We start from the raw sequence: 15,080 nt of genomic DNA on the forward strand, positions 1-15,080 counted from the left end.
TCCTGAAACTTGTCTTTAGTCACCAAGATCACCCTTAAGGAATTTATTGTCCTGTCCAAGGCCTTTTTGTAGATGAAGAGGTTATTGTTGAGAGAAGCCCTTAGAGCCTTGAATAATTCATCAAATTCCCTGCTCAGACTTGGTCCTTCAGCAGCCCTAATGAGCCTCTCCATACCAATATCTACTTCTTGAACTAAGCTCTTTTCAGCACCTTGGATATTTTGAGTAGATGGTCTTGATCTTGATAGCCTAACCTCTATCTCCCCTTTAGTCTTGTTGGCAGGCATGAGAAGGGGAGTAGGAATTTCAGGCCTCACAGCTTCAGGAAGTGCAGGCAATGGAATATTAAGTTTACCCATGATGGCTCCCAAAGCAACTGAATTTTACATTTATAGGTGCTTGTGGGAGTCCACCAAGGCTTGAATGTCTTCCTGTTGACTCTTCACCAGTGTAGTGAGAGCATGCACTAGAGCTGTGAGTTGGTCATTTGAAGCTTGCAAAGTGGAGACTTGACCTTGAAGAGACTGAATTTGAAGATTTGTAGAAGTTGATCCTGGCTGATGAGAGATTTGTAGAAGGCTCATATCTTGATTGGTGGAGCTGGTCCAGCTTCACCTTGGCATCATTTGAATGAGTGATTTGTTGTTGGAACACTGTATGAAGAGAGATGAAAGATTGTTTGAGATTTTTGACTTCCTTTTCAATGGTAGTAAGATCCATCCTTGACATTTGATCAGCAAAATGCTTGAACTTGGAGGTGATTTGTACTTGAGATAGTATAATCTCATCCATTTTCTCCTTCACCAGCTTCCTTATCTTGTCTTCATGACCAGTCAACTTGAATCTAGAGATTTATCAAATAGGTGAAAAGCCTTGAGTTGAGCTTTATAGACCCCAGTTACTGCATCATAGACATCCTGTGGAGTCAAGACCTTGGCATTGCTTCCAAGAATAGTAACATATTCATCCTTAAACCTAGCCAAGACTTGATCCATCTCCAACACAAAATTCTGTGATATTCATGCATTTACATTCCCATCTTGCTCTACATTATTCACAATCTTCTCCTTCTGTTTTTTAACTTCTTCATTGTATGTGAACATTATGGCTTGATAGTCTTGATTGCTCATGTCAGAAGTGAGTAGATGCTGTGAGATATTTGCTAAACCAGAAATCTCCTCTACAAGAAGATCATCTATAAATGTAGATTGAGAGCCAGATTCTTACAGCCATTGAGAGAGAATGTGTGGTTGTTGAGGTTGTGAGGTGGATGGTTGAGATGGTGAGGGATCAGAACCACCTGTGACTGAAGTCACAGTTTTACTCACAGATTGCTCTGTGTTTATGACCAGTTGTTGTTCCACACTAGTTGTGGGAACCTCCAATTGAATTGGAGGGGATTTGACCGGGTTACTGTCATGTGCACCGGTCTCAAACCCTTGTGCTTCTTGCAAATCATTGTCACATGAATGTGATAAACTTGCCTCTCCCATAGCAGGGTCATTGGCAATTGTACTCCTAACATCAAATGCTAATAAAATTTCTGCTAGGGTTTTGAGGGTAGTTGTTCCTACATGAGGAACCTCCAATTGAATTGGAGAAGATTTAGATAGATTCCCCTCAGGAGAACTACCCTCAAACCTAACAGTCTATGAACACTGATTTGCACATGAAGGTGCATTTGTGACATCCATGGGGTCTTCAGTAAAAACTGATGAATCCCCCATGGTTTTGATGGTGTCATCAAGGTCTACCCCAACTAGTACCCCTCACCATCTGATTGTAGTGTCTGGGTGGCGAGCAAGGTTTCTTGAACCAAGTCACTTGATTTAGCTTGCACTTGAGAATTGGATTCAAGTGTATTAGGTGGAGAAGAAATTTGTGAGATTAGAAGTTGTTGTTCAGAAGTGAGTGTTGGCAGCTTCCCCTAAATGGATGAGGGAGCTTCAAATGATGTGCCCTCATTGTGTGTGCCATCCCTATTTCTTCTACCATACACTTGGATTTGATCAAGTGTAGGCTGTGCAGACTCTATACATGATGCATTGGGAGAATGCTCTTTTCAATAGACACAACCTTTTGAGAGGATGTATCTAGAGTCTGTTTAATCCCCATATTTACAACTGCATCCTTTTGGGAGGACACGGAGGCGGTTTGAGTGGTCAGCTCAGATTTCTTACTCTTCTTTGTTCTCTTAATGAAGGGTGACTCAACTTCTATTTGGTCCTCATCACTCTTATTCATAACTGTTAAGGTTACCTCCTTTCTCTTCCTTTTACTCACCTCATCCTTTTGAGAAGATGAGGTGGTTAGTTTCCTAGCTACTAATGGTTTTGAAGAAACAGGCTCAATATGGGTAGGTTCCTGTGGGTGTGCCTGTGTTTGTGCTTCCACAGGCTCAGGAACCATTGTTGCACTAAGTTGACTTGCACTAGTTCTCATGTCTGGCATAAAATAAGGGTAAGTCTTAAATCTTTTAATCATGAAAGGTGTTAACTTAAGACTTACTGAAACCTTATTTTTAGTAAGAAGTGATCCAAATAGAATTTTGGATAATTGCTTACAATTGCCAAATAGTGACCTATTTACTCCTTCTAAGATATGTATGTCATTAACTTTATAGTTTAAAGCTGATATAATAAATCTAGGTAGAAAAATTTCCTTTCCTCTTGACTCCAATAACATTGTTAGCCTGATGCTCAATTCCTCAAGTATGTAGTGTCCTACATTGATCTGTTTATTGTGGGCCACTGAGTAGACCAACTTTTGGACAACACTTGATATGTTCTCAAATCCTGACTTCCTGCAGGTGAAGGCCCTTATTACTGAGTCAAAAAGAAAGGACCATTCCCTCCTTAGATGCTTCTTGTTCATTCTGGCCAGGTTGATCTTCTAAGAATAAGTGATGAAGTCCATGAATTCATACAGCTCATCCTTAGTTGGAGTCTCCACCAGCTTGTCAGTAGGGATTCCTAATGCCATATTGACATCATCCTCAAGGATCTCCACTTGTTTCCCTTTAATTGTGCGGCTTATCACAATTATTGTAGCCTGGTTCTCATGCACAACTTCCTTGTTGTTGCTGTGTTCCAAAAGTCCCCCAACACATCCAAGTACAACACAGGATCAACAGTAAGTGCTCCTACAAAGTAGGTCTCAGATAGGAACTTGACAAAATATTGGAAAAATTCAGGTGTTTGGTTTGCATCCAGAAATGCAAGGAAGTTAGTCTCCTTTGGGATGAAGGGTACAATATTGTTGATTGTCATTGATATGAGTATGAACTTTAGTGGGTAAAAGAAATTAGTGAGAAAGAAGTGAAAACGAGAGAGAAATTAATTTTGGATTGAAAAGCTAGGTCACTTGAGATCTCGAAATTGTAAGTATGTATATGTATCGAGATGTCTGGGTATTTATAGTAAAAGTAAATGACTTGTTGAGAAATCAAAAATAGACGTTTGGAATTAGTCTATCGAGAAGTCATTTTAAGAAATGAAATACATATCGATAAGTCAATTTATTTATTCTTGTAGAGAACTAAAAAGAAGCTTATCGAGATGTCAAATAAATACCCAGTTTGTCCAAAATGGACTGAATTTGATTCCAATTTTTATTTAAATAAATTCAAAATAAAATCTGAATAATTTTGTTAAAAGTATTTGACTAAAATAATTTTTGAAATTAAATTATTTCAGTTCTGAATTATTTATAAGTCTAAAAATATACTTGTAGAGAATTCTGTAAGTTTACACTACTAGAGAACTCTACAATGACTTATCGATAACTTATCGAGAAATCACTCGAGAAGTCTAAAAATGACTTGTCGATAAATCAGTTAGACTTATTGAGAATTCAGTTTTCTATATACTTTTGATCATTTTAAATCTGCCTTGTGATAATTTTACATATTAAAGATGTAATTAACAACTTAGCAGTTTACTTAGAATTTAAAAATTTTCAAGTTTAATTTTTGTTTTAGAAAAATAAATATGCAGAGATTTCTGAAATATTTATAATTCATTTTTCTGGTTAATTTCCAGTTAAATCAAATTAATTTTGATTTACTAGAAATTAATCTGCTACAACACATTAGCCGAGTTCTTGCCTTATGATGAAGAATTAAACATTCCAATTTCACCTACAAGTCTAGTGAAAGTTGCTCCATCCAAAGGTTTAGTAAAAATGTCAGCTAATTATTTTTCTGTTGGAACAAAAATGAGCTCAATAGTACTATTTGTAGCATGTTCTCTAATAAAATGGTACCTTACATTAATGTATTTTGTTCTAGAATGATTAACTGGATTATCTACTATAGATATAGCACTAGTATTGTCACACATGATAGGAATTCTGTGTAACACTAGGCCATAATCCATTAGCTGATTTCTAATCCAAAGCACCTGAGTACAACAACTTCCTGCAGCTATGTATTCAGCCTCCGTTGTAGAAGTTGATACATGTTGTTATTTCTTGCTATTCCAGGATACAAGTCTTTGTTTAACAAAGACACAGCTTCTACTGGTACTTTTTCTGTCAACCTTGCATCCAGCAAAATCTGCATATGTGTAACCAACAACTTCAAAACCGGTTCCCTTAGTATACCATAATCCCAAGTTTAGAGTCCCCTTCAAGTATCTGAAAATCCTCTTTACAGCCATCAAATGTGGTTCTTTTGGAATGCCTTAAAATCTTGCACATAGACATGTTGCAAACATGATGTCTGGTCTACTTGTAGTTAAGTAAAGCAATGATCCAATCTTTCCTCTATAGCTTGAAATATCTACACTCTTGTCTTTCCTATCTTCATCCAACTTTGTTGCTGTAGACATAGGTGTAGAAGCAGGTGAACAATCAACCATACCAAACTTTTTCAATTAATCCTTGACATACTTAGTTTGGCTGATGAAAATCCCATCACTTCTTTGACTAACTTGAATTCCAAGAAAGTAACTTAATTCCCCCATTATACTCATTTCATATTCACTCTGCATAAGCTTAGAAAATCTCTGGCAAAGTTTCTCATTTGTAGAACCAAAGATAATGTCATCCACATAGATCTGAACTAGGGTCATATCATCACCTTGATTTCTGTAGAAGAGAGTCTTGTCTATGGTAGCTCTAGTAAAACTATATTTAAGTAGGAATTCTGACAATGTATCATACCAAGCTCTAGGTGCCTGCTTTAGTCCATATAGAGCCTTGAGTAACTGGTACACAAAATCTGGAAATTCTGGATTTTCAAAGCAGGTGGTTGTTGCACATACACTTCTTCTTATAACTCACCATTTAGGAAGGCACTCTTAATATCCATTTGATACACTTTGAAATTTGAATGTGCAACAAATGCTAGAAAGATTCTTATTGCTTCAAGTCTTGCAACTGGAGAAAAAGTTTCATCATAATCAATTTCTTCCTCCTGTGAGTAGCCTTTTGCAACCAACCTTGCTTTGTTCTTGGTAACTACACCATTTTCATCCATCTTGTTCTTGAACAACCATTTTGTTCCAATTACACTTCTATTCTTTGGTGCAGGAACTAACTCCCAAACTTTGTTCCTTTCAAACTGATTAAGCTCCTCTTGCATTGCAGATATCCAATCAGGATCTATTAGAATTTATTCAGTTTTCTTGGGTTCTACTTGAGACAGAAAGCATGCATGTAGGCACTCATTAGCAGTTGCACTTCTAGTTCTCACACCAGCAGTAGGATCACCAATAATGATTCTCTAGTGTGACTTCTATCCCACTTCCTTGTGTGAGTTTGTTGACTTGTGCCTTCATCATTTACTTCATCATTAATATAATTTATAGATCATTCTTCTCTTTCTCCCCCTGAGTTTGTGTTATCAAATTCAGGTGTTTAAAATGAGCTTCCATTCCCATGATTTTCCTGTTCAGTAGTCTCTTCATTCAACATCTGTTGTGTACTGACTTCATCTTCACCATCAGAATCACTATCAATATTAAGGTTTTCAAATACAAGGGCTTCAGCTTCATTTTCATCAAGGCATTCCAAGCCTGGACACTTGTCATCATCAAAAGTCACATATGTGCTTTCCATAATCTTCTTTTGATCAATCATATAGACCTTTTAGGCAGTCCTCTCCAATGAATATCCCAGAAAAATTGCTTCAAAAACCTTTGAGCCAAATTTTCCCACATATTCAGAGTTGTCTTTTAAAATGTAACACTTGCTTCCAAACACATGAAGATTCTTTACAGTATGATTTCTCTTAGACATGATTGAGTAAGGTGATTTGTCATGAGCCTTGTTAATGAGATATCAGTTTTGAGTATAGCATGCAGTGTTAACAACCTCTTCCCAGAAACTTGTTGGCAACTTGGCATCTTACAGCACTGTTCTAGCAGCTTCAACTAATGTTCTGTTCTTTCTTTCAACTACTCCATTTTCTTGAGGTGTTTAAGCAATTGAGAATTATTGAACAATGCTTTTGCTTTTGCAGAATTCACTCAATGTTGCATTCCTGAATTCTGTTCTATTATCACTTCTCAATCTTTTTACACAATTATGATCTTCGGCCTATTTTTCTATCTTCCTGATGTGCTCAATTATGATGTGTGGATTCTCATCTTTAGAGTGCATGAACTCTACCCAAGTGTATCTTGAGAAATCATCCACCATCACAAGTGCATATTTGTTCCTTGAAATTGATAAGACATTTACTGGCCCAAACAAGTCCATGTGAATAAGTTTTAATGGTGCACTTATAGAATTCACAGTTTTTGACTTGTGACTTGATATTTTCATTTTTCCTTTCTGACAAGCTTCACAAACTTCAACTTGAGCAAACTTCAGATTAGGCATGTTTCTTACTAACTCCTTTTTGACCAAGGTGTTAATTACTTTAAAATTTAAGTGAGACAACCTTTTATACCATAGCTTGCTTTGTTCTTCTGATGCCTTGGTGTAGAAGCAACAAATACCATCCTTATTTGTTGAGTCCAAGTCTGTAACAAACAAGCTTCCTTTTCTTTCTCCTTTCAGAGCAACTTCACCAGTTTCTTGCTGACAAAAGTGCATTCTTCTTTGTTAAATAAAACTTCAAAGCCTTTGTCTGCAAATTGGCTAACACTGAGAAGATTCACTTCAAGACCAGCTACCAATGCTACATCATCAATGACAATATTCCAGAAATAATCTTGTCATATCTCATTGTGAATCCTTTACTGTTGTCTCCAAAGGTCACCAAAGGGTCAGCCTTCTCGTCAAACTGTGATAGCAAAGCCTTATCACCTGTTATATGTCTGAAACACCCATTGTCTATGATCCATATGACTTTCTTTATTTTGCCCTGCACATAATGAGTTTCAAGTGTGTTTAGCAACCCAAGAAGTGTTGGGCACTTTCTTCTTGTTAACTGATTTAGCAGAAGTAGAATGAGTTGTTTTAGATAAAATAGAGTCAATGATTGTTGTGCATTTTCCCTATCTGCTGTAGACCCAATTTTTGTTTTTTGAGCTCTACTCTCAGCTTGTGACAACTTTTCATCACTTTCAAGTTGCAAGAGATTCAATCAAACTTGTCACAGAATGAGTAGGGATCATTTGCATCTGTTTCATAGTATTTGCAGGCTCCTTCAGCTGGCTTGCTAATAATCTTTTACAAAGATGAGTTAGGTGATTCACAGAGCCACATTTCTCACATTTCTTTCTTGGAGCATCTACAACATAAGCAAAATTATTGCTTTTGTTTATCCCAATTTTCCTATTTCTATTTTTCTTCTTCTTTCTTGCATCATCAGTTTTGGTTTCTTTGACAGGTGTCTTGGAACCTTGGTTATCCATGAGCTTCTCTTCAGCTTTGAAAGATTGAGTTCCTTCTGCATCTTTCTTCTCATTGTCTTCATCAGCAATTTCTTACTTGATAATCAACTCTTCTTTACTGAAGTTAACTTCACATGCCTTGAACATAGGTGAAACAACCTTTTTCAGCATTGCTGGAACATTTTCATTTTATGTTGCTTTTTCTTTATCACCTATATTTTTCTTCTTTTTGTTCAAGGCATCATAGTCAAGACCAATAGCAATATTTGCACATGGTTTGTTTTTCTCATGATATTGCCCAACTAACTCAGATGCATTCTTGAACGACTTCAACTTCACTTCATTCTTTTCCAGCTTCTCCCTTAACACCGCTTCAATCTCATTTGCACACTTGAGCTTGTTCTTTAGATATGTATTTTCTTGTCTCACAGCTTCAAGCTCTACCAACAATAATTCAGCTTCTTGTTTCTCATTTTCAAACTTCTCATTTATCTTTGTCAGTCTGCTAACCTCTTCATTAGCAACAACCATACTTGTATGAATGTGAAATATTTTTGTGCTCATTTTTTCTACAGTTTCCTTATATTGACTCACATTTAAATCAATGGTGGTGAGAGTTGGTACTTGTGATTTTGATGACGATGATTCTCCTTGCTCCAAGGCCATTAATGCATAATTTCCAACTTCCTCATCTTCATCTTCATCATTATCAGAATCATCCCAACTTTTCATTCTGCAATATAAGTTTCGCTTTGCTGTTTCTTCAGAAGAGCTTCATACTTTGCTTCCAGTTCAAGATAAGCTTTGTCTTTTTTTACTTTCTTGGGTTTCCTGCATTCTGTAGCAAAATGGCCTAGTTCATCACAATTGAAGCACCTTATTTTTGATCTGTCAGCAGATCCAGTTTTGTAACCATTCTTGCTATCAGATGTGTACTTCCCTTTTCCTTTCCAGCTGCTATCTTTGTTGAATGATTGTCCTTTACCCTTGAAGAATCTTGGCTTCTTTACTCTAATGTTAGAGAACTTTCTTTCCAGATAGGCCATTGATTGATCAAGCTCATCAAGTTCATCCAGGGTGTAGAACTCATCTTCTTCCAATTCCAGAATGAATTGTTCCTGTGAATCATTGTGTTCCTGTGAATCATTGTCTCTTTGCTCACTTGTTGAAGCACCTGGAGTCTGGAATCTTGGCTCATGATTAGAGGTCTGGCCTTCATTGACAATTAGAGCACTTGAACCATCCACAATATGCCTTTGACCAGTTCTTAATGATTTCATTTGAATCATCTCTAATTCATATGTTTTTAGAATTCCATATAGGACTTCCAGTGTTATTCTGCTCAAGTCTCTCCAAATGATCAGGGAGTGTAAGCAAAAATTTCAAGTTCACTTCTTCAGCTTCATAGTATTTGTCATGGAGCTGTAAGTCATTTATCAGTTTGTTAAACCTTTCAAACACATCAGTGATACTTTCTTTTGACTTAGCCATGAAACCCTCATACAGTGAAATCAGTATCCTTCTTTGATTAGATCTAACTTCCTCAATTCCTTCACAGAGTATTTCAATCTTTTCCCAGATTTTCTTAGCAGTGTCACAGTTGACTATGTTGTTGTACATTACATTGTCAAGTGACTCTATCAATATCAATTGTAGGCCACTATCCAGGGAAACTTTCTCTTTCTTAGGCTCAGTGTACTCAGAAGGATCTTTTGGAGAATAATGAGCTGGAATGACCATATCATCATCCGTAGATTCCTCAACTCTAACCATAGGAGTGAAGGGCCCATTTTTTAGAATCTGAATGTAGAGTGGATTGGCCATCCTGATAAACAACAACATTTTTCTTTTTCCAAAGAGTGTAGTTAGCTTTGTCAAAAGTAGGAAATTTGATGCTACTGATTTTCCGTGTATTCATTCTTCTAGGATCTTGAATCCGTTCACTTTCAGATTTTGCTCTGATACCACTTGTTAGGTAATGAATTACACAAATATGGGGGGTGAATGTGTTTATGTGTTTTTATGCTTTTCTTAAAGTATTTATGGTTTGAACAAAGTAAATGTAAATCTTGCAGTGATATGTGTTAATACTGAATTTAAACAAGCAATAATAGTGAACACAAATCTTTTAAAACTCACTTAATTTTATATTAAAATTAAGAATATTTTGCTACAAAATTTCTAGGCTCTTTGTTGATAAAGAGCTTAGCTTCTTCCTTGAGAGAAATACAAGATATTCTTATCTAAATTGTTACTACTAACAAAGGACCAGTGTTAACTTTATATCTCAGTTAACTGCTGGTTTACAAAGTGTATAAAAAGAGATGTTATTCACTTTAGTAAACTGTCACTTATCATTTCCATTTTAGGAAAAGTATATCTTCCATTTCTAGCTTAACATATCTTTGTATACTGTGTTATCTTTAATCTTCCTTTGTCAGTTAATATACACCCTTGATCTTGCACACTCTTCAAGCTGTTTTTTGTAGACTTGTCAATCCAACTGCTTGGATTGTTTGTTGATTTTTAATCTTGGATATTGAACAGGTCTGCAATTTGTACTTTGAGATTTTACCTCGAGATCTCCAGTTAGGCATATAGAGATCTTGACATCTCGATAAGTATATTGACTTATTGAGATCTCTAATACTCCATAGTTGATTTGACTTGTAGAGGTCTCTGAGTTCTCTATAAGAGAATTTAGCTTATCGAGATCTCTCATCTTCATATCTTCACTTTGGATTATCGATATCTCTGAGTTCTCTAGTGACTTATTGACTTGTCGATAACTCAGAGTTCTCTAGTCAAATTTGACTTGTTGATAACTCAGAGTTCTCTAGTAAATTTTGGCTTGTCGATATCTCTGAGTTCTCTAGTGAAATTTGACTTATCGATAACTCAGAGTTCTCTAATGAATGTTGACTTGTCAATAACTCTGAGTTCTCTAGTGAAGAAATGACTTGTCGATATCTCCAATCTTCATGTCTTCAATTTGGTTTGTCGATATCTCTGAGTTCTCTAGTAGCTTTCCTGAGTTCTCTATAAGTCATTCTGGAGTTCTCGATATGACTTCTCTATAACACTAAATCTGTGACTTGTAGAGATCTTGACTTGGAATATTTTTCCCAAAACAGATTTATTCAACTCCAAGCTTCTTCATAATTCTTCTAAGGCATGATATTCTTGATCTTCTTCCAGATAGAATTCTTAGGCTTGATACTGTTTAAAGAAAAAGACTCCAGTCTGCTCTTGATCATTTTTACAGACTTTAAGTATTACAATACAAAATGCAAACTAAAATTATAATACAACTTACTTAGGGCTGTCAATTTGACTTAGTCTTGTTTAAAGTACAGGCATGTATTGCACAACATCATACACCATCACCAGTGCATACTTCTTTCTGTATATAGACATGACATTGACTGGTCCAAACAGGTCCATGTGAATAAGCTGTAATGGAGAACTTATTGAATTTACAGTTTTACTCTTATGACTGGACCTCTTCATTTCCCTTTTTGACAAAGTTCATAAATTTCATCTTGAGCAAATTCTAGAGTTGGCATGTCTCTCACTAATTCCTTTTTCACCAAGGTGTTAATTTCTTTATAATTCAGGTGCGAGAGTTTCTTGTGCCAGAGTCTGCTTTGCTCACTGGACACCTTGGTGTAGAAGCAAAAAATTACATCCTTATTTGTTGAATTTAAATCTGCAATAAATAGGATTATTTTCCTTATTCCTTTCAGAGCAACTTCACCAGTTTTCTTGTTAGTGATTGAACAATCTTCTTTGTCAAATATTACTTTAAAACCTTTGTCTGTAAATTGGCTGACACTGAGAAGACTCACTTCAAGACCAGCAACCAGTGATACATCATCAATGACAACATTACCAGAAATCAACTTACCATATCTCATTGTGAATCCTTTGCTATTTTCTCCAAAAGTCACCAATGGGCCAACCATCTCCTCAAACTGTGATAGCACTTGTTAGATATTGAATGTAGTGAAATATAACACAGAGGGGGAGGGGTGAATGTGTTTTCTTAGATTTTAATTAACTTGAAAGTGTTTGGCTTATAATTGAACAAAGAATATATGAACTTGTATTGATAAAATATTTAATTACAAGCACACAAACATATTATCAAAAAGTCACTTGATTGTATTAATCAAATTTGTTTTGCTACAAATCTGTGTTCTAATAAAATAAGAACTCAGCTACAAATTTTGAGAGAGAATCCAAGATAATTTTCTAGATCTATTTGATACATCTTAACTAAGGATCCGTGCATGCTTTATAGACCCACAACATGGGTTTACAAAACTTACACTAAATTGTACTAACACAGTTTCTAAAACTATCTTGTTTATTTTCATTTCCAGTGTTAACAAATATGTGCAAAATCTTCTGGGTCTGTGACCCTCCTTTGTCCAGTGAATCTTGACCCTTCATCTTGAATTCTTCAAACTTCATTAGTAGTATTTCCAATTCAGTGATAGAATTGTTTGTTGACAGATAATCTTGAATATTGAATTTTTCTGCATTCTGAATTTTGGGATAGTTTGTCGAGATCTCTTTTGTTTTGTAGAGATGTCACATATCGATAAGTATAATGACTTATCGATATCTTAAGTTCTTTACATATGTCTTTGGCTTGTCAATGTTTTTAGTTCTCTACAAGTAGAATGACTTGTCAATATCTTCAGTTATCTACATAGGCTTTTGACTTGTCGATATCTCTAGTTCTCTACATGAAGATTTGGCTTGTCGATATCTCTTGGTACTTCTCTACAAGTCATTTTGAACTTCTCGATATCCCTTAATATGTGACTTGTCGATATCTAACTTAGAACAATTTTCCTAGAACAGTATTATTCAAATCCAAACTGCTACACTTCTCTCTGAGGCATGATCGGGACTTGATCTTCTTCCAGAGTTTATTCCTTAGCTTGAAGGTTGTTCACAGAAAAATCCTAGTCTAATCTACTTAATATTTCTACAAACTCAAGGAATACAATTACAAAATACAAATTTAGATTTATCATACAACTAATTCTTAGATTTGTTAATATGACTTAGTCTTGTTATGTACATGCATGTCTTGCACACCAGTTTCTTCATTAAAATTAGGGTATTTCCTCTCATCATCTTCTTCATCAGTGGTGTTAAAACCATTCTCTCCCCATCACTATCAATTTTATCATGAATCCACAACGTCCATATTTCAACCTAAGGTCTCTATTGGAACATCAACCATCTTAGATGCCTTGTGATCCCTAACATCCTCTCAGTGCTATCAATTTTAGAGATTTTCTGATGAAAGCTGAAATTCTCATCATCATTAACCTCACTAGATTCCTCAATATTGGGTTCGTCACAAATAGGGTCTTTCACAACTGATCCATGTCTTACATGTCCTCATGTATGCCTTCAAGGCGCATTAGGTCCTCTAACTTTTGTCTTTCAAATTCAATGGCTTTAGGGTCTTTAAGATGTTGTATTTGTAAAAATATGAATAGGTCTTGCTAGGTTTCTTCTATTATTTCACAGTACAAATACATAACCTAAGAGCCATATACCATATTGGACATTTCAAGAACATGTTTGTTACAATTTATAGGAAACAAACCATCATCCATTACACGCTCACCTTTTTTTATAAAAAAATTCAGTCATGGAAGCATTCAATTCGCAGTCGGACAACATGCTATATAACTCAAGTAAGCTTAATTCATCTGCATCACTTTTATCAATATATCTAAAAGTCCCACCAACATAATTCTTGGGATTTAATGTAAATAAACCCCAAAATGAAGATTTTTGTAAAAAAATCTATATCTCCTGTAAGTCACCCACATAGACAATTATACCTTCATAATGCTAACTTTATTAAAATAAAACATCTTCAAATTGAAGTAAAACAAGTAAATATGCAAAAATTTATATGATCATTTTAACATATCCATAATCGAAGCTTATAATGCAACCCTGCCAAACAAAAAACAAGTGCATGACCTAGAGAGTTTTACCTCTGTATTCAGGAGCTTCAGTGCCAAAACATCCGCCACTATAATCCACATCACGTATCAACCAGGTCATGCCCTTCAACCTCGACAAAACGAAAATTCACACAAGCTGATTGTATAGCCTTAATTAAACACCGAAAGAGAAGAAAAATTGCTTTGTTGCTAATACAATAATGAAGGTGAGAGTTTTATGTATGTTCATGTGTGTAAACAAGAGGAAAAGACAAGAATACCCCTGTCATTTGAACCTATTCACTAACGACCGTTACTTTGAATTAACGGTTGTACATAATGTGTACAAAATTGTATTGTTCAGTTACACAATGTGTTTAATTGATTGTATGAGTACACAAAGTGCACAAAGTGCATAATTTTGGTACACAAAATACAATTAACTCTTGATTAATATAATTAATTATCGAATTTGATTTATATTTTTCTTTGCTTGTTTTTCACTTTTTATTTTTGTTGATAACGGTTTATTATGACTTTACATATATTTTTTTGGTGTAGCATGTTTTTATTAAATGTATTTTGCTATTATTTGCCTTCATGATGGTGGAAGAGTACTGTAAGACTATTTTTTAACAATTTTAAAAATGTAAGTGACCTTGATGTTCATTTTAAAGCCACCGCCAAACTCGCAAATGTCACTATTAACTGAGACCAATGCAATATATAATAATTCTATATTTTTAAACTAATTACAAATTAGTAAAATGAGATGCCGAATTTTGAAAAAGCATGACTATATGACAAGCTCGGTTGGGCCGCAGTATATTATTCACCCCACTATTTAACCCTCGAAGCATGCTCAAATTTTGCTCGTTTATATTTGACATTATTATGATTCAAGATTTTATTGAATCAAACATCAAATACTTATAATAAATGCACTTATAGTATTGCATCTCGACACATTTGCATTTGCCATGTATCTGATTTTTGAGCTAAAAACAAACAAGCTATTTTTTAAGTATGAGAGAACTTGGGAGAAAGGAAAACGGGGTGATTAATCACCAAATAAGAACAATCTCATTTTTCATCATCCAAATAAACTCTTGTACATGATAGATATAACCGGAAATATGTAGATAAAAATATAAAAACTCCCCACTTGTCATAATAATATACCACACAAGGTTGTACATCATAAAAAAATCAACATATATACAATGACGGAAACTGGAAAGGCCAAGCATTCCACCCCGTTTGACCATAAAAAAATAGAAAAATATTATCTTTTAACCTTGGCAAAATCAGAGAT

This window comes from Apium graveolens, chromosome 3 (assembly GCF_009905375.1).
Source record: "Apium graveolens cultivar Ventura chromosome 3, ASM990537v1, whole genome shotgun sequence".
Lineage (NCBI taxonomy): Eukaryota > Viridiplantae > Streptophyta > Magnoliopsida > Apiales > Apiaceae > Apium > Apium graveolens.